At 42.9% G+C, this 27,124-nt stretch overlaps 1 long non-coding RNA gene across 2 annotated transcripts in view; it reads left to right on the top strand.

Annotated features, from left to right (window-relative positions):
* The first annotated feature begins 4,242 nt into the window (after positions 1 to 4,242).
* The window catches only part of LOC309535257, a 51,901-nt gene continuing 29,019 nt past the window's right edge, over positions 4,243 to 27,124 (top strand). For both annotated transcript variants that reach the window (XR_014221158.1, XR_014221159.1), the window contains exons 1-2: positions 4,243 to 4,347; positions 13,490 to 13,576. This is a non-coding gene — a long non-coding RNA (uncharacterized lncRNA). The remainder of the gene's footprint in view (positions 4,348 to 13,489; positions 13,577 to 27,124) is intronic.

Below are 27,124 nucleotides of genomic sequence, written 5' to 3' on the forward strand. Positions count from 1 at the left end.
TGTGTGGGAGATATTAAAAATGGCGGCAAGGGGGAGGGGTGGCACTATATTATCACAATTTTTTTGCCAGTAGAAAGCAAGCCTCATTTATTTCCAAGACTCCCTTCTGAGTAAAACAGGCCAAAGTCCTGTTGTGGAAGTGGAAATCCTTGTGTTGACTGAGCATGTAGTAGAATACCCCCTACATTTAAAGCACATTCACCCCACCTCCCCCCAGAACCCTGAGACCTGTAGTTTGCTAAGGGTGCTGGGAATCATAGCTCTGAGAGGGGTAAATTGTCCCCAATATTTTTGGAGCGAAGCCATGTGCTTTATCTTTCTAAAATGTATGTTGTGTACACAGCCAACATTTTGGAGGTGCTGTTTAAGAGACTCAGGTACATTACAGTGGTACCTTGGGTTACATACACTTCAGGTTACATATGCTTCAGGTTACAAACTCCGCTAACCCAGAAATAGTGCTTCGGGTTAAGAACTTTGCTTCAGGATGAGAACAGAAATCATGCTCCGGCGGCGTGGCAGCAGCAGGAGGCCCCATTAGTTAAAGTAGTGCTTCAGGTTAAGAACAGTTTCAGGTTAAGAACGGACCTCTGGAACAAATTAAGTACTTAACCCGAGGTACCGCTGTACAGGAGAACTGGAACATGGTAACATTTGGCTATTTACCGTATTTTTCGCTCTATAGGATGCACCAGACCACAAGACGCACCTAGTTTTTGGAGGAAGAAAACAAGAAAAAAAATATTCTGAATCTCAGAAGCCAGAACAGCAAGAGGGATCGCTGCACAGTGAAAGCAGCAATTCGCCTTGCTGTTCTGGCTTCTGGGATAGCTGCGCAGCCTGCATTCACTCCATAAGACACACACACATTTCTCCTTACTTTTTAGGAGGGAAAAAGTGAGTCTTATAGAGCAAAAAATACGGTAATTTACCAATTCAAAATATACCTCAGAGTGATTCCTTTTTAGTGTTGCCCTTAAAAAAATGTTGCTGCTCTTTCTTGTGCATTTAACAGCAAACAGTCTGACACATAGAAATTAAGCAAATGAAGTGGAGCTTTTCTTCTCACCAATTTATCTCTGGGTCAAGAAAACTTCACTTCTTTAAATTATGGGTGCTAGCTGCTGCTTAAAGGCATAAAGAGAAGGCCAGTAAAAAAAGAAAGGGGGGGGGAAAAGCTTGTTAGCCTTTCCTTTGCCAAAGCAGACACCTACTCATTAGACCAAAGAGTTGGTGCTCCCTGAATCCAGAGTTTGGGCAGCTACAATTATACGTCACTTTAAAGTGTGAAATGGGGAATTGGCATCAGACCAGTTTCTGCCTGACAGGGTAGATTGATTCTTTTTGTCCACCATCTTCGGTTACACCCCCAAAAGGCTAATTTGAGCATTCCTGTTGGGTGTGTGTGTGTGTGTGTGTGTGTGTGTGTGAGAGAGAGAGAGAATTAACTCTAAGCCCAGGGGGACAGATGTTAAAGGAATGCGACCATTCAAAGGCAGGAGATTGTCTGTTTGTATGTGCAGCGAGTGTGGTTCAATGTAGTCACATGGGTTTTGTTCAGTGCTTGTCTTTCTACCAAGCTCAATGGGAGCTAGATCAGGCCTGAAGAGAACTAAATACTTGACAGCTGTCAGGGCTGGTTATGGTCTACTGTGAAACCCCCAATGGCAGCCTTCCTTCCCAGAAACCGGTTCTCTGTATTGCAAAGAGGCAACCAACTGAACCTGTGAGATGCTGAGTCACACTGGCTTCACATCTCATTGACATTAGGGGAACCTCAACTCTTGATGGGAAATTATTACCGGTCCCCAAACTAGTATGGTTTGAGAGATGCAGCAAAATCAAAGCAAATTGTCACCCTCAAATAATTCTGGGCACTGTAGTTTGTTAAGTGTTGCTGGGAATCATCACTCTGCAAGGGGCAAACTACAGTGTCCCGAATTCTTTGAGGGAAATAATAGGATTTAAAGGGACAGTGTCATTCACATCTGCACATTCCCTGGAATGAAGAAGCAATGATTGGTTGAGAGTAGAACTGGGCTGTATCAGAAAGAAAAAGAACAAGAGTATTTGTAAAGTCCAGGGACTACTTTGTTCACTGATCAAAGCCTGAAGGTTGTTCTTGGCTTGTTGTGGCCCTAGGCAGCAATCGCAGCTACTAGAATCAGCCATATGTTGCCATGTTGCAGCTCTGCCGCTGCCTCTAGCTGTCTCTCTCAAGCAATATTTTGAGCATTATACAAGTTCAGAATCTCCACGTAGCCGGTTGTGTTGATTTGCACCACTGCACCGAAAATTCAGCTCAGCAGTCTATAACGCAAGATAAATTGTTTCGGTTTTGGTGTGTGGTGCAAATAAATTTCCTGTAGTTGCTGAGCCATTCTGAAGAAAAGTGGAAAAGTATTCTCTTAAATACAAAATATGCAATTCTTTCCACCTTTGAATTGATGATAATTTAGCCATTTTATCCCTCAAAACCTATTGCAGATTTATCAGGAATTCTCTCGTTTGCTATTTTTATTTGGAGAGAGAGAGAACAAGGCTATTATACACAGTTTAGACACAGTCTTTATGCAATGACTGCCCCCACACTTCCAGATCACAACAATAGTCCTTTACCTGTCCTAAATGCACATACAAATCCATTGTCCTTCTTAGCTGTGGCTTGGGGTGGGGGGGCTACGACTTTTGTGCAATGGTGTAAATCCACAAGTTGGATTCGCCTAAGTTGCTGGCCAAACTCCAGCACTGAGTTAAATATGCTTGTCCATTGTAATAAATGGGATTGAGTTGCCAACTCTTTGTTGATGTGTTGCCAATATGTACTGTTTTCACATTAGCGGCACACAGATGCGGAATGGCTAAGGTCAGACCTCGACTGCTGGATCGAGCCTCTTAGGAAAGTTCAGGTAGAATCAGGTCTAGATGTATTCAATAAGATTTTTACCTTAAAATGTTGATATACGGCTGTTTATCTTAGTAATACTAGAATGGTTCAGAAAACACAAATAAAATACAGTAAGATGCAACAGACATTAAAATGTTAAGCCACTGCAAAACCCCACCCACTGCAGCCAGCATGATATCTTACTTCAAGCTGCAAAGTAGGAGCCAGCTTGAGTAAACAGGTATGTCTTAAGCAGGCTTTGAAAGCCCATCCAGTCAATGCCTGCTTTATTTCAGAGGGAAGCAGCTTTCAGAGAGCACGTGCTACCACAGAAAAGGCACTGCCTTGGATTGCTCTATGATGGGTCTCAGCTAACGGCAGCATGCTTATGGTCAGTTTCAGGTTGCGCAACTAAAGTTGGTTTGGTGCTCTTGCACAATGAGCTGACTGAAATTAATGGACAACAACTAATTTAGTTCTATTAATTTCAGTGGGTCTCATTTGAGTATGAAGAACACTGGATACAACTCTCCAATGTCAAAACCTGTTATTGTCACCATGCTAGGATTTCCATTGTCATATAAACAGCAACAAAGAACCCTAGTATGAATTCAGTTGAGACAAACTGTGAAACAGCTGTTGTATAAGACCATACGCTTTTTACCTTTAAGAGTTTGATCAATGTTTACTTCTGCAAATGAGGGCAGAAGGCCGAGTGGCATTTTTACACTCTCTTCAGCAAAAGTCTTTATTTGGGGGTGGGGGGAACCTGAGGTAAAAGCTTCACAGCTTGTTAGTTCTAACAAGCAAATCTTATTTATTTGTCACAGCAGATGGGGAAGCAAATTGTAACGTGTTAAGAGACGTTAAACACTGTTTGTGTCCAATCCCAACCCTCTCCCTAAAGAAGTGGCAACACCTTCCTTCCACAGCTCTAAATAGCTGGCCATCTCTTAAGAATTAAGCTCCATTACACAATCAAGAGTCTCCAAGAATCCACCCACAACAGGATACGCAGCAGCAACATCGCCAGTTAATATTAAGTTACAAGCTTTGCATCATGAGACTGACTCGCAATAACTAATAACGCAGTTATTATGTGCATGCCACTGTTACCTTGATAATTGCGAACACCACTGATTAACTCTGAGAATGTTTCATCTGCCTCACCTACAGGAAGGAAGCCACCAATCTAGGGCACTATTTATGTTGCTATAACAAAAGTTGCCATTCCAGGTAGAAAGTGGCCTAATGAAAGGGAGACGGAGGGAGGTTTGGCAACCAGAGTTGACAAACAGGAACAGCCAAGGCTTATAGGGAACAGGGAGGAGTGACGTTCCCTTTTGCAAAATAGGGTTTGGAGAAACCCTAGGCTTCAAATGCACCCCACTCCCAGCATTTTGTGCAAATCCCCCATATGGATTCATGTACTGCTGCAACTCAATTAGAATTAATTGATGGTAAGTGAGGTAACATGCCATTCTCTATTTCCTAGCAGATAGGGGCAATGTAGCTTGTGCCAGGTTGCTTTTGGGTTAGGGTAGCTGGCCAGAGAAAGTGCCATTAACAAAAAAGCCAAGCCTTTTCCCCGAGTACAACCACATTGAGGAGGGCTGCATGCTGCTGGAGTCACAGAGAGGGATAGTGTGTCAGGCAGCATATGCTCTGCAGAAGCAAAGAACTGTGGGGAATGCTCAGCACAGCTGGTTCACGTGCACTCTCACAACCCTTTGATTCCTATGGAGCGATGCTGACAGATGACACAACTTGGAGCAGTGTGTGCTCACACTGGTTTAGTGGGCTTTCCTGGCACATGGTTTAAAGGCTGAGGATGCAATGTTTGGTGTAGTGATGTACTATCAGTGCTTGATAGTGAACAAGAAATGCTGCCATGTGTATGTATGTATGTATGTATGTATGTAACAGTACTTGTTGTATGTCTCAGGTTCAATCCCTCAAATCTTCAGGTAGGTCTTGGAACGTTCCCCATCTGAAATCCTCTAAGGCTGGTGCCAATTGAAATTGATAATACTGGGTTAGATAGACCAATGATCTGACTTTATAATATAAGGCAGCTTCCTGTGTTTCTGTCTCCCAAAGTCATCTTTATTCTATGGCATGTCACCATTGCCACCAAATCAAAACATGGAAAGACTCGTTTAGTCTGGTCATATGTGGCCTTGAAAAATAAAATAAATAAAATAAGGCACGGTAAACCAGAACGTATTGAGTCCTCTGCTGAGGCTTCCACAACACAGGACTTTATCTGTGCTAGTCCAAAACTGTGCTCAGTTTTGTATTTTTTATATACACATTTACTTATATACATACATCACCATTTGTATGCTGCTCAATTAACAATGCCTCCTGGGCAATTAATGCTAAAAGTTAAAAACAATACAATGCAATTTACGTGAGCTCTCAAAAATAAACATAATAAAACCAACATACAAAACCAAAGCAAAACAAACAAATAAAAAAAGCAACAGTTAAGCATACATTAGCACGGCAAAGCTAAAAACACTGGAGATCTTAAAATAATCTTCAAATGCCTGGGAAAATCTTTCTTTACAAAAGGTTCCTGGAAGAATCTTAAAAAGGCCAAACCCTGGTGCCAAAAAGGCTGCAACGGAAGCATCAGTTTTACAACACATGCATGCTGAAGTGTAAACAAGCTGCGTCTTCTACACTAGAGCATTATGGCTTGGTTTGTCATCAGATGTGTGTTAATGCATAACTGTCCCATGTACATTGCCTTTCAGATCCCGCTCTTAAGATAAATAAGCCAAAGTGTCCACTGAGAGGGAAGTCGTGCCAATGGCCCACATCCTGATTCACTACAATTCTCACACACACTGCACTTGCAGAGGTGTTCCTCCAACGAGCCCAAAACATCTTTGCTGGCTTCTGCCTGCAAAGTGACATCCCACTACAGTCTGGCTGAGGTTAGAAACACTCTGTTAAGGCAGGGATGGGGAACCTTAGTGCATTCCCCCATGATGTTGCTGCACTACAGCTCCCATCAGCTCAGCCAGCATGACCAATGGTCAGGGATAATGGGAGTTGTAGTCCATCAACAGCCTGATGAAGGTCAAAGGTTCTTTATCTTGGGACTGGGCTGTAAACAAAGCACAGAGTACCTGTAACTAGATCAGTCCAATTAAATTCCCCCCACTCTATGCTGACTAAAGAAAAAATGCTTTGTTATAGGACACACACACAAACACCCAAAAGCAATTCTATACATATTCAGTGCAGTAACATTGGCTCATTCTGTGTGTGGCTTGGAAATGGCACTCAGCTGTGGGTAAAACTAGCTTTTGTGTCTTTTGCTGATGGGTAGCGATGAAATTAAGCAAGCTGACTTCTTTAACAACACTTCCCACACTACCGGGACACCTTGCTGTTCTTTTTAGAGACACGCTTTGCTCATGCCGGAGAACTTGGAGAAGTTCAAGTGTTGCATAATTACTCAAAGCAGGCCTGAAAACAAGAATATCCTGTTTGGATTCCTGTACGCTCCCTAGGGTAGCTCATCTGAATCTCTGGCAGCCTTCGAGCTCCATGAAGAAAACATTAAGGCTCCTTCCTGATAGCAGCTTTATACCTAGAGTTCCTCAGCAGTAGGGCTCTTTAGTCCCAAAGCGTCCTCATACAATCGCCCCATTGTTTACTTGCTAGTCAGATGAAGCGTTATGCATTCCCTCACTCTGTAGGGCCTCCATAATCCTAACAGTCATGTTCGCTCAGCAGTAAGCCTAAATATATGCTTCCCAGAGGACTTTCAAAGCCAGGCTATGTAGATTAACATTGCTGAGGTCTGATGCTATCTGTGACAGGTTTCTAACACCATTAACATTTTAAAAAATAAAATAAAACGTGGCCAAGGCTTAAAAATGATTTGCTCCCAATAAATACATTTTATAGTGGGTCAATTATTAGAATAGTAAGGGGGGGGAGTGATTGTCGATGGGACAGGATCCCATTCAGAATTGGTCTGTCAGCCGCGCCTCATCTCTTTATGTGTCACCATGCCCCCTTTTTTTGATTAAGAAGAGAAAAGAGGAGAGAAAGAAAGAGAGAGAGAGAATAAGAAGCTCAATTGTATATGGGTGAATCAGGAGACTTCACAAACATTCAAGGAACACACATGCCACTACAAATTAACTATTAGCACTGCACGGTATTCATCTTTTCTGTCACACACTGTGGGAAGCATGCCTTATTAGCATGGAACCACGGAGTAATAGTATCTCCATCGACTTAGCATGTCCTTATCTTGGTGGTAAAAAGAGGCAGACAACTGCATATGCAAGCACCCAGCAGACCAGGCCACTTTCCACCCCCCCCTTTCTCCCACCCATCCCTGGAATTACTCCCTGCAATTTACAAAGAAGAATAAAATAATCCTCAACCTCATGGCCTTTTCGACTGTTCTCGAGTTTGCCCTGGCGTTTTACTCCGCACAGTGGCGTTTGCATTTTTAATCAGCCATACGCATAAAGCAAACAATGACCCCAATTGCTGCATGGCTTCCCTCGCCCCGTCCCCCGCCCCCAACTGCAGTTTCTCATTCGCTTTGAATTTGAATAGTACACTGGGCCCTTCCTGGAACCCAGATGTCAAATTATAGGCTCTGTCTTATTGTGTGGGGTGGTGGTGGGATGTTTCTGTATGGCAGTGAAGTTCATTGTTAATCCCCCCCCTCCCCCTTGCTGTTGTGATCCAAAAAAGCTGCAAAGGAATCCCCCAAGTTTCATTTGAATGTGAGTCGGTCTTGGTGCTCCCCCCCCTTCCTAAATAAGCAATTAAACTGTTAAAAAGAGAAAGAAAAACCACGCTACATACGTGGTCTTAAAACGAAGCACTTTCAAGATCTGTGCTCAGACTGAGGAGGCAGCTCTCATTTGATGCCTGTGCAGTCTATAAAAAGGCTTGAGAGGGGCCCGTTCCCCCTACCTGGCCCTCCTTACATGCTGTTTTATTTAAGAAATCAAGAGTCTATTTCACAACCACTTTGCCGTATAAAAACCAAACTTTTACAACATAAAAGTGACTTTCAAGGGGAGGGAAAGCTTATTGCTTGTTTCACTAGCTTCTTTTAGCATATACTTGTAAAAAAAAAATCTGAATGCCATCCAATTTGGTAAAATCTAATGTAGCAACAAACCAGAGCCTCCCACTGAGCTAAAAGCAGAGCTGGTATTTTAAATGTTATAGGGCTGTAACCTAAGCACTAGAGGTAAGCGTGGGGAGGGGGGCAGAGATGGGGGGAATGTATGACACAGTTGTAACCCAACACGGTGGATTCCCCAGCATAAACAAAATCAAATGGGAACGTGGGGTGGTTTGGCCTTCCAACAACTCCAGTTTCAAAATAGTTACAGACTTGTGCTCCTAACTGAGAAACAAGACTTCACATGGAACAATGGGACAACGCAGGGCTCAACTGAAGCCAAAGATCACCGGTGCTGAATCTTGTGGATCCAGCTTAATGATGGAATGAGCGCAAGACATTTTGCTCCTGAGGAGGGCAAGATGGCGCCTCCCCCTCCCCCAGTTCCATGTATACAAGCCAACTGGCCTGGCCTTTGTGTCTTACTTCAACACTGGTTGATGGGGCAGCACCCTCCATGACACCAAACAGCAGCAAGTTAGCTTAGGGGGAACAAGGCAAGCTATTTTGCACACCTAGCACTGTCTTCCATGCCTCACCATGGAAGATGCACACACACACGCGCGCGCACACACACATACACACACACACACATCCCACACAGGCACCTGCTGCCTGAGGGATCTACCTCACTGTGCCTAATGATAGGCCAAACCTTGCTAGGAATTAGCAGGGCATCCAGAAGTAGGCCTCTTGTATAAATTAACTGCGGGGAAGATGTGAACCTACTGAAAGTCAGAGTGATAAGATGCCTAGCATCCCTCTAGATCATGGAAAACTGATGCTTGGGGAAAGTTCAGTCTTTGCCGCAAAATTATACACTATTAAGGATGCCTATCTTGAGAGACGAAGGAAGAATCCAACACCATTCCTCAAACTTTATCTGCCTCTGAACTAGAATTCTGACATTTCTTCCAGTGGTGCTGTGTACTACTCCCATAGAAGCTTCTGGAAAACTGTGATGAGGGAAGGCTACAAAAACAAAATGAATAAAACAAGCCATTGGCCAGCCAGCACAATTGTCTTTTGAAATACGAATGGGTAAGGCACATCTCATCTCTGTTATCCGTTGCCTGAAAGATGCAGGCAGACCTTCTCCATGCTTGCTGTCATGAGCATATGTTTTACCATATGCCCAGCGTGCTGCAATTCACCAGCCACTTCCAGTTCCCTCAGCCTGCTTCAAGACAACACGGGCTACAAAACTTCAGTCCATCTCATGGAACTTCTGCCACCAAGCAGCACTTCTCATTGAAATTCCCCTGTCAGCATGCAGTGCTGGTTTACTTGCAAGCCTTACTGATTTTTCACCACGTCATTTTTGCTCGGACATAGGAACTCTCCACCTTTCTGCTCCACCCTTGCTAAATATGCTGGTTAAAGGCCACCCGATGCAACCTCGAGTATTAAAAAATGGACAGGTTACATTTAAACACCGGGGATTGGAAGGAGAGGGTTGGTTGTGACTTGTGAGGACGTGGGTCCCCCTTTTATACCACCTCAGCCAGCTGCTTCTATACACAGCCTTCTCTACCTGCCCTTTGAGCAGGCTGTTTTATTTAGGAAATCAAGAGGCTTATTCACAACCACACTGCCACATAAAAACAGATCAGCACGCCAAAAATGGATTTGCGAAGCAGAATTAAGGAAGCAGAAGGGTAGAGTTTTACTAATTACTGGCACACTTCTTAAAGACCAAAATACACAAGATGCAGATCTGTAAAAGGAGGATAGTTAAGAGAGTTTAAATTCAGCCATGGCACATCCTGAATTGGATTGGACCCCAGAAACTGGAGCAGGGGCGATTTAGCAGCCTTTCCCAAGTGTTACATCACAATTTAAACCACCTCTCCTCTCAACAGCCTGCTATTAGTCCTACTGGGATGGTGGGGGGAGGGGGGAGAGAAATACAATACAGGCCACTTAACTTGAGGTGTGATCCTATGCAGACCTACTCAGACATGAGGGAGGACAGTTACAAATAGGGCCCCATTCTGCCACCCTGATCTGCTCAGGTTGTGGGGTGCATTTGTGGCTGGCTTGGCCAAGAAGAGACAGTCTCTAGAAATCATAGAACTGTAGAGCTGAAAGGGACAACAAGGATCATCAAGTCCAACCCACTGCAATGAAGGAATCTTCTGTTGTGGTGAGGACTGCAGGGTCTGCTCCCTCTGCAAGGCCTCTACCATCTGGCCTGGGGGGCAAGGCTGGACTCACTGGAACGAACTCTTGGGGCAGTGCTTGGGTGTGTGTGTGCGCTTGCTATTGTTTCCCTGCTCCAAGTGTCTAACATGTTTCAAAACATTCTTTTGTATAAGGAAAGTTGTTTTTAAGTTCAGGACTGCCCCGGGAGTGGTCCCTAGCCCACAGAATGGCTGAGGCAGGTTCCACTAGGGGGTGTGTGCTGGGACACTCGATCACATGCAGCTTGGAACCCTAGAACATTAAAACAAAATTTTAAAACATTTAATATTTTTTTAAAATCCCTATGTGGCATACAACTTAAAAATAGTTAACAATATCATTAAAACAAAAATATAACATAAAACCAAAAAAGCTGTTATATAAAAGCATATAAAACCAAATAAAAAATGGGAATTCACATAGAAACAGAGTCTGATCTTATGAGTCGGACTTTCCCTGACCCATTGGTCAGGCAAAGCCTGACTCATAAGACCAGGCCCTTTTTTGTCCGTATGAATTTCCTGAATACCTGTGTTTAATTAGTTATTATTTTATTTATATTTGAGGTGATCAAATAGCCTGCAAAACCAGATACTGTGTACTGTGATGGGGAGAGAGAGAGAGAGAGAGAGAGAGAGAGAGAGAGAGAGCAAGAGAGCACATATTATGGACATTGTGGCTTTGCTATACTTCCAAATATTTGAAGAAGAAAAAAACTATTGTGAAGTGCATAGCCTTACAGTGCAATCGTATACATGCACACTCAAAAGTAACTTGCATCAAGTTCAATAGGGCTTACTCCCAGGTAAATGGTTTTACAACTGTAGCCTTCATGTCATTGCAAAACCACTGCTTTTTAGCAGAGCTGGAGAACTCTTTATGACCTCTCTAGTCTAGCCTGTTCTTGATTTGTGATTGTTTATAACTGGGCAGCAGCTATTACCAGATCTTTCTTACAAGCTGATTTCTGAGACAGAATGGACAAGCAAACACTGCCTGGGCATTCTGAGCGATAGCCCATATACAATCTGTATATACTAATTCATTTTTACATGTAGGGAATTTGTACCTTCCCTTTCCATTCAACAGAACACTGGAGGTCATTCACAAAGCTCAGCAAGAAAAAAGAACATGTAAATGCAATATGCATGAATTATAGAATGTAATTGCCAGGCAAGCTTGGATTTCAGCGCATCTCACTTTAGAAATGCAGTGTAATAATAATCAAGGTACTGCAGTAGAGAATCCTGGTTTTGAACAAATTTGGTGTTACCACGAAACAAAGTGAAGCAGCCATCACTGCCGATGGATCTAGAGCGACACCATTTTGTTTTCTCCACATCAGTGTTTCATGAACAAGGCACCATTTTAACTTTTTTGCGTCGTGTGTGGAAATGTCTGAGAGATTTTTGTGGTGCCCGAGGTAGAAAACTTCACTGTTGTCCCATAAAAAACAAGGGAACAATTAAGCCACCAATACATGTGTTGCCCCTTAATGGTACCTCATCATCTGCCTCATCTGTGGAAGGCCAAACTCTGACATAAGGCCTGCACATATATTGAATAGGCTCAGTCTAGGGCTTGTTCCTGTGCGTAAATGGAAAGGAAAGTGTGAATTGGTGCCCTAGAGATTCTCTCTTCGATTCTTTCTGAGACCTTCGCATGGAGGGGGGCATTGGTACAATGGCACGACAGCATGTAGCTCTCAAGCATATGCGTGGAGAAGCTGATGAGTGATTATGGGTTAGAGGGAGAGAGAGAGGTAGCCAGGAAGCTTTCACAATGCTTCAAAGCAGATTTGACTTTGACCCCTGCATCACTCCACCACCTATGCTTCTCATTTTATGACCTTGCCATTATGCGTCTCTTTTGGGAGGCCTCCAGCTTATGAGATGCTGCTTCGCAAGCAGGAGAGACAGATGGCAGCTTTATAGATTTGGGGTAGGGGGTGGGGTGGGGGTAGGGCACCAGGGTGAACGGAGAGTGATCTGCCCCCCAAAATAGGCTGGAACGAAAAATATATCAAGGTACTCTTTTGTTTTTGTTTTTTTTGTCTGCACATTTCAAACAGAACTGGTTTGCGTACACTAAATCGTTTTTTTGTTGAGTGCAGATATCCGACATGGAAATAACCCTTGCCACTCGCAGAGATAACAATGGTCTTATTCACAGAAACCTTTTGTCAAGTCTTGTTTTCGAAGTCTTGACAGAAGGAGGGCGGGGGGTTGTTGAGAAAACACCCATGCAAGGTATTATTGTGAAATAATTTTCATTTAGGGGAGAAAAATATCTCTCTCTGGGCAATGCATAAGCAGCCATAAGCACTCATCCAAGACTAACCATCACTGCATTAGGAATTCCTAGCCACTGCTTTTAAACTGTGCTCTAGTTTATTGTTTGCTCTAAATCAAAGCCGAATACCACTGTGTCTGTTAGAAAATCATTACAGTGCCATTAAAGTCGGAGTCGCAGGCCTAGGAAACATGGAATTCCCCCCCCCACCCGAGTGGGAGGTGGGTCTGCAGCACGCTGCCTCCTCGCCTGATTATGTGCAAACCAGTTCTGGTCAAGAGATACAGCTGTCACAAAGCACTCAACAGATGGCAGTTGCCGGGTGAAGGCTCATCCATATTTGGGCGCTCGGGTGACATCTGAGAGCCTGTGTGTTCCATAAATGCTCTCATGCAGCCTTTGCAATGCAACGGAAGGCTTTGCAATGCAGAATGGCAACATTCATCTTTCCCAGGAATAGAGATAAATTGAACTGCCCTTATGAAAAAGCACTGCATAAAATGCTCAAATTTATTGTCCTTTAAAACTTTTAACTGTTATGGAGAGAGGTGGCTGGAAAAATGGAGAGGCTGACAAATTGGGAGATGGATCCCTTTCTTACAGAGACGAAAAACAGTGGTAAATTCGTATTTTAGCCTTAAAAGGTTCTTTAAAGATTGGTTTAACTCACAAAGAGCAGCAATTTCTCTCCTGATGCAGGAAACTGTGAGGAAGTAGAGAGCTTTGGAAGGCAATCGTACTGATCAGTTCCTTTACAAAGAAACTTAAAGCAGCCAAAACAATACAGAGTTTCTTGGGGCTTTTCGTGCACTGTAAACCTACCTAGTGGCTTTATTTTAAATTAAGTTTTAAAGTTAATTCATACTGGAGTCTGGATGCTGCTCAAACAGATGCCTTGTATCAAGCAATAGAATTGTGCTGTTTTAAAATGCCTCTCTTGTTTCTTTCAGGAAAACCCTCTGCCTGTGTTGGACTAGAGCGTGGGAGCGCTGTGTTCAAATTCCCACTCAGCCATGAAATTCACTTGCCAATCTCAAGTCAGTCACTGTCTCTCAACCTAACCTACAACACAGGGGTTGTTGTGAGGATAAAATGAGGATGCGAAGAACCACATAAGGCACCTTGAACTAGGAAAGGTGGGATATAAATGTAATAGGGACACAGGTGGCTCTGTGGCCTAAAACACTAAGCCTCTTGAGATTGCCAATCAGAAGGTCAGTGGTTCAAATCCCTGTGACGGGATGAGCTCCTGTTGCTCTGTCCCAGCTCCTGCCAACCTAGCACTTCAAAAGCATGATAGCGCAAGTAGATAAATAGGTACCACAGCCATGTGAAGGTAAATGGCGTTTCTGTCCACTCTGGCTTCCATCACGGTGTCCCATAGTGCCAGAAGCGGTTTAGTCATCCTGGCCACATGACCTGAAAAGCTGTCTGTGGACAAACGGCCTGAAAGCGAGATAAGCGCCACACCCCATTGTCGTCTTTGACAGGACTCAACCGTCCAGGTGTCATTTACCTTATTTTACCTTAAATGTAAAAATAAATAAATGTACAGAAACTCATGAAAATGCCAGTGCAATGTTATAAATGTCTACTCAAAAGTCAGCCCCTTTAAGTTCAACGGAGAAGGACTGAGTGGATGAGAACTGCATCCTATATTGGATATGACATTATTTGTGTGATTGGCAAATGCTTTCTTCCCATGCCAATTTATCTGGTTGACATAGTTACCGCACACCTGTCCTGGCATGCATAAGACACACCAATGCCAAAGGCTTATGCCCTGTATTATACACAAAGTGTATCCTGCACCAAGTACAATATCTTGTGGGCTCCACTGTGTAATAGATGAGACACCCATTTGCAGTCTCAGGGCATGGATGAAATCAAAGGAATATCTCCCCCCCCACACACACACCTTTCATTTCACACCTAGACAATAACCACTTCCTTTTACACATGTGTTCTTAAAATTCCTTCCTTCAGGAGGAAGGGTGGGATATAATCATGATCATCAAGTGTTCATACATGTTGTTTTGTTCAGAAACAAGGCTCTAATTTGATAGCTTTGAACTGAATGAAAAAGCCTTAAGGCATCTCCTTCCTCTTTATTCTGCCCGAGTATTGCTTCTGCCCCAAAATCTTGCCCTGATGGTGCTACTGCTGCTGCTGCTAAATCTGCTCCAAAAAAAGAGGTAGAGCAGGTATTTGGTTTCTCTCCAGTGGGTGGTTCTGCATTTCCCTCCTGCTGTTTCCAGAAGAACCTGATCTAAAAAGAAGTGCTTTCAGAGGCTAGTTGTTCTGTGGTAATCCTCTTCCTGCCCTGTCCTGAAGAACTTGCTCCAAAAGTATCACTTTCAGAAACATGGACAAGCGGTGAGTCAAAATGACATCACTGTTTGTTTATTTGCACAACTACATTTTTCTGAGTGACCACAAGCAGCAAGTATAGCTAATTAAAGCCAGCTAGTTATTTAATAAATTCTTTCCCATAAGAAGTTCCCATAAGCTGCTTCCTTCATAGACATGCCCATTTCCCAACAGCCTCATCTTAAGGTCATGGGAACCTTCAACCACAACGCCTACTTTCCACTTTGGTAAATGATTAAGTGGCTTCCAGTTGCTTCAGGGAAATGGCACCCCCAGTGTTCAAATGTAGATTAATTCCAGGTCACCTTTTGGCTGTTAGAATGTTTGTTTGGTGCAGGGTTATGAGGCTGAGCTGTGAACCACGATAACACTAGTTCTAATCACACACACCCCAGTTCATTAGGAATGAATAGGCAAACCACTATTTTCATCTCAGCTCTCCTCCATTCTACAATATTGGTCCTACCTTACAAAGCAGTTGTAAAGATAATTACAGGAAACACTTGCTGAATTCCAAAATCACTAAATAAATGCTTAAAGAACCACCCAATACTGTTTGCTTGGAATAAGCTGCAGCATGTTCAATGGGATTTGCACCCTAGGAAGTGTTTTTAGATATGGAGCCAAAGTATTAATGTATTTGTACCAGGCATTTGATGCAACGTAATTCACATAAACACATAGATGCATATGCTTTTCTCTTTTACACTGTATGTGGTTCTTTTGTTTTGTTGTGTTTTGGGGGGTGCGGAAGGGGAATCATACAGTTTATCTTTTAAAATGACAAATGTTGTGCACTGCATACCCATATTTCTCACTGTCTCCCTACAAGGTCTATTGCTTTGATCACAGTCAGATTCTGATTGTTAGCACCATTTTCTAGTGTGATCAGAAAACTATATACACTAGACAAAAGTATTACTTCATGAAGCATATACATCCTGATGTATAATGTAGGGTCAGTAACTAAGGTTAGAAACCTGCATGTTTCATGACAATACCTCACCAACCGTAGCTCTACCAGTCTTCAGACTGGAATAAAAATGTAATGTTTACTTCTGCGAACTTTATACTCAGCAGAAGACCAGCATGTTAGACAAAGGATATTCCGGCCATGTTTGGTTATCACACTAAATCACAGGGTAGTATTCAACTAATTTTTACTCTGCAGACCCTTTGAAAGTAATGACCATCTACTAATTTCAATAATTTTACTTTACTGTAAGTAAAACTTAGTTGAACACCACTCTCAAGTTGGCTTGTTTCAAGCAAACCAACATTTTTCAAGTTGGATGAAATTATTAGCAAAATGAGAAGACAGTTCCTGAACTCCTCATGGCCACACTGGAAGCCAGGAAGGGGAGGAGAGAATGTGAGCCTGATGTTTGCCTAGGTTTGCTCATGCTACATTAAACTATATTATTATTATTATTATTATTATTATTATTATTATTATTATTATTATTATTATTATTATTATCCTCCAGTGAACTCAAGGTGGTGTACATGGTTCTCCCTGCCTTGTGAGGTAGGTTAGGCTGAGAGACAGTGACTGACCCAAGGTCACCCAGTGAACATCATGGCTGAGTCGTGATTCAAACCCTGATCTCCCAGGTGGTTTAGTGTGGCATCTGAATATAATTTCCTTTTTTGTTCTGTGCAACTCTACAAAATAATTTCAGAGCTGCTGCTAGGGGAGGCAATAGCACAAAAAGCATCCAGACCCTCCAAGTGTCCCTATTTTCCAGGTACAGTCCTGGATTTACTGAAGCTGTCCCTGTTTCTGATTTGATCCGGGAATGTCCCGCTTTTCCTTAGGACGTCCCAATTTTCATTGGAGAAATATTGGAGGGTATGAGCATCACATAACGAATTGCCAGTTCTTGAGCTGGGTATACGCTCATCATCACTTACTGTCTGATGAAAGCCCAGATTACATTTGTTTAAGTTGCTGCTGTGGCTTTAGCCCTAGCCCTTCTGTCAGCATTTTGCTGTGCGATTGTAAAGAGCAACCCTACGCATGGCAGAAGGCAGATGCTGGCGATTTAAGCAGGGCAACCCACCACAGCGCTTTTACTCAGCTGATCCTTAATGATTTAGCATTTAATGCAGTTCATCTTTCATAATGCAGAGTTCAGAGAGACACAGCTGCTACTGAGGATGCAACAATATTGACCTTCCAGCCAAGGGCAAAACATGGCTTCTTTCATTGTCTTTGCCCCTGGAACCATAGGACCCCTCAGCTGTGCTCTGAAGGTGAAGGTGAAGGAGACTACAGTACTAAAAAATGAAACAATTAACTTCTCGTCAATGAGTTCTTCCCAAAGAAAAACTGTAACTCTGATTTTGATACAATTAATTTTCATTAGAAACTCAGCCTCCTTCTCAAACTGTGGAAAGCAATCCATGCTATCCAATTATCCAGACCACTTTCAGAATTAGCCAGAGCATATGGCAAACCATGCTGATTGGGAATCAATTTCCTGAAGGTGTCATGGCCAGATCACCTTCTGGTGAGCTTTTGACTTAACGGTGGCCTCTGCCCACTGCAGAAGTGGGCGATCTATTAAGATGGTTCACCCCAGAGACTAATGGATCCAACTAGTTTTCAGAGAGCTCTGAGCTGTTTTCCATCTGGCTCATCAATTAAAGCACTGGTCAGTCTTTGGAATGCAAAGATGAGCCAGGTAGTTGACTTGAGTGCACTGAGCATCCTTTCCTGACTGGCAGAGTTCAGAAATCTCTGTGGTATACCTCAAAACTAGGGGCAATTAGTAAGACGGCTTGAGTACAGGTGAGACAAACTTCCTAGTGAATGTCACCAAACACTGGCATGCACTTACTGGTACATTTGAGCCTACTCAGTGGTAATGAAAGTGTTGAAGAAAGCTTGCTTCTCCACTGTGTCCTCATCTGGCTCTCCAGCGGAGTTGTTTAAGAGTGGCTAATATCCGCCCTCCCTTCTCCACAGGTGGGCGGGGTTAGCGGCACCAAGCGAGGCTCACCTGGGCGGGTGCCACCCACCTGCTTGAGCTGGCCTTTGACCCGCCCTTGGCCAGGGAGGACAATGGACGGCCAGCCGGGGGTGGGCCTAGGGCCAAAGGAAAAGAGGCTGACTCCTGGGCTCAAGCCTCTTTTGCCGTTCTTCCTTCTTATTACGTACCGGCCCTAGGGAAGTGATGGAGCCACCTAAAGCCCACTTTTATATGTTTGCTAAGCATTTTGAGAAGAAAACTGTTTCCCTCTCCTGGGATTTAGATTACATCATTGGTGCTGATGAAACTGCTGAACGCTTTCTTGTCCCATCTTGCCTGGGAACATAGACATGGTCATGGAGAAGAAACTTGGCCAAGTTCATACGGCCACTTGTGGCTAACCATTGCCCCTCATGGGTTCTAACATCTGGCAGGAAGGGGACAGCAGGATAGGCCAGCAAAGTAATTAATGCCTCACTTCAACAAAGAGTGGTTCCAAGCTGCTATCTTCAGAAATGCTTCTCCCAGCATTAACCTACCTGGACCCTTGGACCATCACCCAAGGTCCTACTCTGGGTCCCTCCTCTGAGAAGGTGATGATAAGGGAGAGGACCTTTTCAGCTGTGGTTCCCTCCCTGTAGAACACTGTCCCCAGTGGCACCTTCACTGACATCATTTTGGCATCTGGTAAAGTTCTACCTTGTTTCCAGGCCTTTCATGGATGGAGTTGATTTTGTTTTTATTTTTAGGGTGCTGTTAATGCTTCCTGTCATGCTTTGGGTGGGTTTTTGTGTTTGTTTCATTAGAAATTGTTAATGTTCATATGACACCCCCCTCACACATTTGTGGTGTGAAGCAGAGATGTTTCTAAGACACGCAAATGGAGATCTAGGCCATGGCTGCAGTCTGAAACACACTGACTTGGGAGTAAGCTTCACTGGATGCCATGGGACATAAACACTGATAGCATTGTGATATACGGAACTATTTTTCCTTATATTGAATTCACAATTTAAAGGCCTCTTATGGTCCTCCAGCTGAAGAGAGAAGGGCCACCTTTAAAATCTGCTTGACCTCCTGTAACAATGTCCAAAGTTTTTCTTCATAGTTACTTTTCATCAAGTCTGAGCATATAAACAGTAAGTTGATAGGTCGAACAGCAGAAATATTATCAAATTGGTTGCTTTTAAACTCTGCTCCCTCACCACCCCCACCCCCACATCACAACCATCACCCAAAAGCCTTCCTTAATGCAATAATCTTCTGTTTTCATTTTGTGCTAGTGGAACTCAGGCAGAAAGTAGATTATATAGCAAGAGTGCATCTACCTCGGTTTCTAACAACATCTGTAAATTAGGATTTGAAAGAAAAAGAAGCAGATTATATGAACTTTCATTACAATTACAATGCCACAGAACAACTGTTGCCTAGCTATGATTATGGCTAATCCCTGGACACTCTAGCAGAGATTTTAGGTTTATAATGTCTTATTCATAAAAAAGAGCAAAAGACATGCATGTTCAGTTGAGTCTCCAGTGGGAAAAGAGACTCAACACACTACTTGATCAAATCCAATGAAGAAATGGCATGCCTTAAGAGGAGAATCTAAAGATATTTCAGAAGTTCTATTTTTAAAAATGGACATATCCCGTTGAAACCACCATTTCTGAAGCACCTTCAGACTGTCAGTATTTTGTGGAAAGACCTCAAGTTCATATTGGGAAATTTAGATTTGCCCAGTTAAAGTGGATTAAAGCAATCTGTTGCCTTAGTGCAACAAAATGTGAAAAGTGTGGCATGAACAAACTATTAAGGGAAAGACATATGAACACCCCATAAGAAAAACAAGCTGAATGCTCATTTTCATATATTCTTCCCATGAACAAGTCAGGATGAATGCTCAAGAAAGACCAGATATAATCTTGCATCCCTGTAAACTTTGTGCCAGCAAATCAGGATGGATGATCAATAAACAGGTCATTTGTAAGAGCCTCTGGATTGACCAATGTGCTAGTGGCATGTAAAGAATGACAAACTATGTAGTACTTTCCCCTTAGGGTATTCTATTTCACCTACTTTGGTTCCATGATACCAGGTAGTGTGGGATTGTACTGCCTGGCCACACCTCTGCCATTCATTGCATGCCCTTGTGGCCTTGCTCCTTTTACACCTACACATTATGCACAGTGTCTAAATAGGAACACAACATGTGTGCAAGCCCAGATGTGGTGGCTACTGCCACACAATCATTTCTCTGTTATCACCTCCCCCAGAACCTATTAGCCCTGTAAGTGAAATGCAGGGATATAAGGACAAAACCTGAAACTCTTTGATACATGCAAAACAATGATTCTATTCCTAGTATGAATGTTCTCCATTCACTTTGGACTGTTTCCACTGCAGCCCTAGCCAGTGAGGTGTTTGGATAGGTGAAAATGTGGGTAGGCATGGTATGGCAATAGAGGAAGGGAGAGGGTTCTTCACACTTACCTTTCACAGTAGAAAGCTGCCTGCATCCATGCTGGGTTAGCTCTCCACTCTGCAACTTGCACTCACATGGTGTTGCATGTGGCAGCACCAACCTCTATCACAATAAAAGGTCTGAGCAATGAGAAGTGAAGACAGGAGCACTATCCTCCTCTGTTGCTACCCTATGGCTGTGGGCACCTAACGAACCACCTCACCAGCTGCCATCCATATCCCTGCAAAGCTCTAGCCAATTGCCTACAAATCACTTGCAAATATTCACATTTTGCATTCTAGAAGTGAAAACGGATACACATAGAGATCAAGCAAAGAAGTGACTGCAAAACTGGAAAGAACACCACTGACAAGTGTGGGGCGGGGGGAACAAGGAATTACAGGTGCTTGAAGAAAGTTTTGTTTCAGGCCTGATACATTATAGTCCTTCAAGAGACACTTTTGGTATAGCTGTTTCCATTGAGTGTATGAACCATTATAGTAAGTCTTATTGGGCTTATAGACATCCAACAGACCAAATAAGTTACAGCTTCCTTCATGGCTTTTTCTTGTTCTAATGAAAATATATTTTTTGTATTTCAAATGAACTTTGAGGAGATCTGACTGTTACATTCTGGGCAGACAAAGTCTGGGATTTAAATGGTTAACCCATGTATGTGGTTTAAGGCAGAGAAATGAATCTTGTAGCCTGGAGAAAATGAGTTAGACAGTTTGGGAGGTGGTATCTTATGTAACCATATTTCACATATCTTTAAAAGTGTAAGAAGGCTCCATGGCTCCTACTTCATCATACTTGATTGCACGTTGAGCTACCATTTAAATTAAAATGCAGCTACCTAAGATGGTAGGTCAGAGATAGGAAACAGTTATTGCAAGGATGTTGATCAACACTGCCTTTGTTTTCATCATGCAGTATTACCCTTCCTATTGTTTCTGCTGCGACTTGGTCTGGTTTCTATGTGTGGGTGGTAGAACTCACTAGAAGGATTATGAAGTCTGCATGCCAGAAGAAAGGAGCAATCAAAAGGCAGGGATTGAAACCCTACCACGAAGCTACTGGCGCTCATGTTGGTGCTCTTAGCCAACAGGGCATGCATGTCTCCACCAAAGGATGCAACCCACAGACCCCTTGAGGCTGTGTATTTGAAAATGAATTGGTTAATCCTACAGAGCACCTCAAGGAAGTGGGTTAGCTGGTTTGTTCATTAGCTAGATGGGAGGCACGTTCTTGTATAGCAGCAGAATGATAGAATTAAGACAGAACAGCTACATTCCAGAGACAAGAGGCCCCTGCGACACAGCAAAGTCCATGATTTTAAAAGCAGAATTAACTAGGGCATATTAATTTTATCAATTGCGGGGTGTAGCTTTCTATATATATATATATGCCCAGGGTTGTCAATATATCATAGGTGGATCAAACCCAAATGGACTGAAGGACAAAATTCCTCACTCAGCCAGCCTAGGGTATACTTGTACTTTTGCATCCTCAGAATGCCAGTTCCAACTCAATTTCACTCATACGGAAAATAGCAATGGCACTCTGTCTTACCAAAGCTCATGCACATTCCAGAAAGGCAGATGTCTAATGCCAGCCTGCCTCTTGAAGGAACATTTCAGGAAGTCAAGGGTTTCATATCGGTTGAATGCATTGGATTCCTAATTTTCAGGAGGATTTGGTCATTTGCGTGGAATGCACAGGTTAAGGTTGTGGAGTCTGTAAATACCAGCTCCAGGTCTGATGAGTCCCTCCCCCAGTGCCCTATAGCAGGCCTCTCTTATATTACTGGGTTCTGGTGAGTTCACAAGGTGGCGGCAACAGCAGCAGAGTTGTGCAACTTGGACCCAGCATTATTAAATTTTCCACACGTCCCCAGTGCCTCAGGGCATTGTGGGTGATTAAAATGACGTCCTTCCCAAGAGAAGTTTCCAAACCTGTGGTAGGCAACAGCAGTGGGCCTTAGGGGGCCACCCATTGCCTGAGGTTGCTGCATGTTGATACCAGGCCTCTGTACAGAGCCTGATAAGGCCCTCAGCCTTAGGTTCAACACTCCTAGCTTTATGTTTACACACCGAGTTCTGTGCCTCAGCAGTATGGCATTCATAAAATTCCTGGAAATGGAATGTGATGGGGGAGTGGAAAGAATTCAATATATCTTTTGTGTCTTTTTTTTAAAAAAAAATATTTAAAAAATATATTAGAGAAGAAAAGATAGGGCGAAATTGAAGCAAGGAAAGACTCTGTTCCATTACGAAAAAAGGTCTTGAAGTTTAAAAGTGCCTGAAGCCGTTATAGAATGCCATTCCTTTGAGGTTTCCAAAGAAAGAGATTGACAGGCTCTCTTGGGGTTACTATAGGTATAAGATACTCTGCCTTAGGACTAAATGACCTATTGGCTCCCTTCTAAATCTTCCATTCAAACATGTAACAGCATTCTGAATTACAGCAGGCTTTATTCTCCTTGATTTATTTACTTCCATAGAGTTTTTAAAGCAACTCCCCTTAAATTTTAACTGGTTAATATTGTTTATACTCCTATCCCTACCCCCTTGCTAATCCTTCCATGTTCGCCTTCTTTGGATATCTGACAAGTACTCTCATGTTTAGGCTTATCACCTAGACAGTCAGTCTCCAGCTCCCTAACAATTGATCTTCATCTTCTTTGAACTCCCTGCGATGTGCCAATAGATGTGTCTAGCAATAGGGTGTCTAGAACCGATAACAATATTCACAGTGTAGTTGCGTCAAGGATGCACACAGCACAATAAATCTCCTCCTGTGATGTAAACTGTGTTGGCTGTGATAATAGCATGTTGCATGCTCATCTAGATATATATTATGGATCTCAGAGACTTTTCTCAATATATATTTGAATCATGCCATGGACACCGTGGAAGACTCATCTGTTTTCAGATGACCTCTATGAGTATGGTACTGCTCAAGGTGTAAAGAACTTTGACCCTCCATATGTTGCTGAACTACATCTGCCATCAGCCCTGGTCACTGGTCGTGCTTGCTGGGGCTGATAGGAGTTACAGTGGTACCTCGGGTTACAGACGCTTCAGGTTACAGACTCCGCTAACCCAGAAATAGTACCTCAGGTTAAGAACTTTGCTTCAGGATGAGAACAAAAACTGTGCAGTGGTGGCAGCGGGAGGCCCCATTAGCTAAAGTGGTATCTCAGGTTAAGAACAGTTTCAGGTTAAGAACAGACCTCCAGAACGAATTAAGTTCTTAACCCGAGGTACCACTGTACAGTTTAGCAATGTCTGGAGGGCCATAGGATACTCACAGCTGGACCAGCCAGTCGCTAAGTGTACTGTATACTAACTTTTAGCAAGCATAAGTGGCACGTGTAATTCCATGGTGTTGGTGCTGCTGGTAACAGTCACAGGTGCTTCTACATTTTCTTCTTACTTCTGGGTTGACAACTTCAAAGGCAGCTGATACTCATCAGCAGGTTCAGTTTGACCTACAATTGCCAGCTGCTGATCCCTATCACAGAGAGTTGTATATAACTTCATCATATGAGGATCAAATGCAACAAAATATATCCCCTTAATTACTCTTGAAGATTTAATGTAACAACAACAGTCCTCTTAATTACTATTTCTTCTAAGTATTTCTAGGAGCTGCCTGTTTCTTATCGGCTTCAAAAAAATAAAAATAAAAGTATTGTACAATTAGGTCTGTGAAACGCTTGTTTTGTAATGAGGTCTATACATTAGCCATTAATTTCTTCTGCCCAGCTAATAGGCCACACCTTCAGCTGAAAGGACAAAAACATTATAGAACAAGTTGAGTGAGCAGCTAATTGAAAAATGTGTGAATGTCGGACTGCATAATTACAGATGCAACAGGTGGATACAGGAATTTCACTGGAAGCAACGGATAGTTAAGCAACAAGATTGAACAAATGGTGATTAACTATTTAGGTTAACCTAAGCCTGCTGTGTGGCCTGTTAGGTTCACTAGTGTTCTATGGCAAACAGAAATACCTGGAATTGTCTCTTAATGATCAATCACAAAATATTATGGATCAATGTCCCCTTGATAGTGCTGCCCTTCTTTATGTATGCAGCACTAATAATCACAGGAGCCTGAAGTCTGAGTTATATCTTCTAAAACAGAGATGATATTCGAGTAGGAGAAAGTCAGCTATATAATTTTCCATTCATAGATGGCATGGGGTTGCCTTGGAGATATTGCAATGCAGTAAATGGATCACTGGACAGTGGAATAAGAATAAAGAGGATGAGATTGCCAGCCTGATGTTCTAAAATGGCTCTCTGTGTTTGTATGTAACAGTATATCCTCTGTATGCGCATCAAGCATAAATCTAAGGCATGCATCCTTTTTATGTCAAGTGTGGGCAACAATTACAATTCTTCACTTACTAGAATGCCTTTTATCTTGCAAGATCCAAATCACTTAGCAAAATCTATCTAAAGATCTCTCCACTAGTACCAAGGAGCAACATTCAGTATTTGAAATTCAGCAGCCCCATATAAGTGGTAGTTACGCTACACCCAATTTATAAAGGGAAAGCAGCCATCCATTTTGAAGTGCTTTGGAGGACTTGGGGATAGAGCGAGTTTAAGTACCTAAAGAATTTGGCTTGGACACCAAGGTATCAAAATATTTAGCTTGGCAGAGAAGTAGGTTGACTGCAATCCTATGTAATCAGCTGATCACTATAATGTTCTGATCCATAAGTGGACTGCAATAAAGAAGCTGTTTGTTCAGTCTCCTGAATTTTTCAATATGCAGTTCCCTAGCTTTTGCAAAAAAAAGGGGGAAGCATTTATTTATGGGCTGTGTCACCCCCTAAAGATGAAAATCCCATTTAAAGCTGAATACAATTCAATCAGATTAAAATATCATTAAAAGTCCTTGCCAGCTCAACTCTAACCCCCAAAGTCTACTTAAAGCGACCTCATAACACTTTTGAATAATGCTTAGTTTTACACTTTGGTGGGTCTCCAAGGGAATGGAATTCCATAATTGGGGGCTGGAAGTCACTGAGAAGACATTTCTGTGGACTGCTTCTGTCTGAACCTGGTACAAAGGAAGTTTTATTTAAGAAAACACCCTTGCTTGATCTCAGAGATAATACTGGGACATGAGAGAAGAATCTATCATATGGTATGTCGGACACAAGTTTTTCAGAACATTTAAGTTCTAAACCAGTTTGAATGGAGAATTGATATCCAAGTCATAATACTGATTTAATTGATTCCAACTATTTCTTGGAACCGGGAAATATATTCTACAACTTCCAAGTTTCCAAATGGTCTTCACATGCTTTTGCACTGCACAAAGCCAGCCAACTGGGTGATACTTCCAGATGCCACATCTGCTGACAGGACCTAACAACTGACACCTGAATGCCCTCTGCTGGCCACACAAAGCAAACAAGAAGCTGGCTGTTCTTCCTTCCCTCCCTTGATACATAACAACTGCCCAGCCTAACCCAGTATAAGCAAGATCCACTTGCTCTGCCTATACTGCTTATCTGTGGCCTGAAAGAAAACCAGGCAAATGCAAGAAGTAAAGAGGCACTAAGAAGTCTTCATAAGTTTGTGTGACCAGAGAACATGGAAAGCACATGGGGGGGTGGGGGGATGAGGCACCTTGAGGTTATATGCAATGTGAGGTGGGATGGTTTGCATGAACTGAGAACACAGGAAGACTACAGGTGAAAGAAAGAGTGCCGTCTGAGGAACCATGAGGTGAAACTATACTGACCACCTGACCTTCCTTGGGTCCATCACTATTGCATGGAGAGGAAGAGGAGAGTCATCTGTGAGGTCAGTGCAGTGCAAATGCACTAGCAGAGCCAATCTGGTTCTCCTGCCATCATGTCTGCATCATGTCAGCCTCACCACCACATTGTCCCTGTCCCACTTCGTCCCAGGACACAGCAGCAACACAATGTGAGAAAGGTGAGGTGAGTGACAGAGCCACACCATGTTGTTGTTGTTTAGTCATTTAGTCGTGTCCAACTCTTCGTGACCCCATGGACCAGAGCACGCCAGGCACTCCTGTCTTCCACTGCCTCCCGCAGTTTGGTTAAACTCATGCTGGTAGCTTCGAGAACGCTATCCAACCATCTCGTCCTCTGTCATCCCCTTCTTGTGCCCTCAATCTTTCCCAACATCAGGGTCTTTTCTAGGAAGTCTTTTCTTCTCATGAGGTGGCCAAAGTATTGGAGCCTCAGCTTCAGGATCTGTCTTTCCAGTGAGCACTCAGGGCTGATTTCCTTCCGAATGGATAGGTTTGATCTTCTTGTAGTCCATGGGATTCTCAAGAGTATTCTCCAGCACCATAATTCAAAAGCATCAATTCTTCGGCGACCAGTCTTTCTTTATGGTCCAGCTCTCACTTCCATACATCACTAGAGCCACACCATGCTGTCTACTAAAAGACAGGTGATTTCTTTTTCTTTTTCTTTTTAGTAGACAGCATAGAGCCACACCATGCTGTCTACTAAAAGAAAAAAGAAAAAAGAAAAAAGAAATCACCTGTACATTTCAACAATGCTGTTTGTCTGCCAAGTGCCATTAGCTGAAGGGTGTCATGTCTGAAAGTCAGGCGAGACAAATTTCCAGTCATTAACTCCCATTCAGGTTATATCAACCAGTGATTAGCCAGCTTAATGGATGATGATTCAGAAGCTGTAGCAGAGTTGGCTCAATCAGAAACCAAACCTGGTTATTATATAGATGAAGGAGCAAGAATGTCCTGATACGAGTTAC

Source organism: Podarcis vaucheri (genome assembly GCF_965113315.1).
Source record: "Podarcis vaucheri genome assembly, chromosome: 6".
Taxonomy (NCBI): Eukaryota; Metazoa; Chordata; class Lepidosauria; order Squamata; family Lacertidae; genus Podarcis; species Podarcis vaucheri.